Here is a 1,449-nt window from a genome sequence, read left to right on the forward strand (position 1 = left end):
CAACATGAATTTGTCCTATTAGAGATTCTTATGAATTTTTATGATAATTTGCTGTTGAATTTTGTCAGATATATGTTACCTATTGATATATCTGACTTTTTTCTTTGTTGTCAGTCATTTTAGTCATACTCTTTTTGGTTAAGCACCTTGTTTCTATAAGGGCTATGGTTTATAATATTTTTGTTATAATATTGGCATCTTGTTTTGAAAGTTGTGTAGAACTGGGGCTGGGGATTTAGCTTAGCGGCAAAAGTGCCTGCCTGGCAAGTGCAAGGTCATGAGTTCTGTTCCCGGTACCAGAGAAAAACCAAAAAAAAAAAAAAAAAAGAAAGTTGTGTAGAACTGATACTAATTTCTATAAGGGTTAGTTCAAGTCAGCAGCAATTTAACCATACAGGCTTGAAGATTTAATTTTAGAAAGTTTTAAACTCATGGAGATAAATTTTTTAGTGGACAGAGAATTGGTCAAGTTTTCCAGCATCTTAAATGTCAGCTTTAATTTCTGATTTTTAAGAAATTGGTTTATTCTAAATTGTTAATTTGGGAAACAAAATGCTATTTATAATTATTTCTTGGTATTATTTTATGATTGATAAGATCTCTGTAAGCTCTCTAGTCTAATAAGTCAAAGGAAAGATCACACATCCATCTTTTTTCTCTTCATTATATTTGCTAGTTTGTTCATCATCAACAGTAGCCTCTCCTACACATTTTAGAATTCAGATAGTCCACTGATTTGCATTTTATTGAACTGGCGTTTTGAAAAACATGCCCTTTAATTTTAATTGAAAATCCTGAAATATAATGTCGTCTTTCTCAAATTATTTGTGCTATTTTTGGTCTCATTCTCTGAAAGATTCTACCTATGGTAGGTGTCTTAATCCAGAATCAATCATTAAATATGTCTTTTTATTCTTAGATCCTGACTCTTCTGTAAGACTCTACGGAAGGGAGACTTGCTACCCCAGGGCAAAGGAAACACTGCATTTGAACTATCACAGTTTTTGTCCTTCTTGTTGACCATTTGTTCCCCCAGATTAAAATGACAATGTCATGGTGAGTGCACGAAAACTGAGCAGCAAGAGCAACAACAGTGACAAGAGGAATTAAAGTTACAAAAGTTTCTAGATTTTCAGTAAGAGGGAAAAGCAAGATGAATTGTTTTCAATTTTAAATCCCCAGCATTTTAGCATAAGTGTTTTACCATCGAAACTATAAGAATCTGCATTAAATTCAATGCACTGAATCTTGTCTCATAGAAAATTGACAATATATTAAATTTTCAACATACTAAACCTTGCTTATAAACTCTTAAGATGTTATTATTGTGTATAATTTTCCCCAAAACATAATTTACTAATTTTTCAGCAACTACCATGACTAAGGTCATTTGAATAACAAATGGACTATGATAAATTTTAAGAGAACTTACTATTTGTGTTTTCACAG

This window comes from Chinchilla lanigera, unplaced genomic scaffold (genome assembly GCF_000276665.1).
Source record: "Chinchilla lanigera isolate Chin_1 unplaced genomic scaffold, ChiLan1.0 scaffold00011, whole genome shotgun sequence".
Taxonomy (NCBI): domain Eukaryota; kingdom Metazoa; phylum Chordata; class Mammalia; order Rodentia; family Chinchillidae; genus Chinchilla; species Chinchilla lanigera.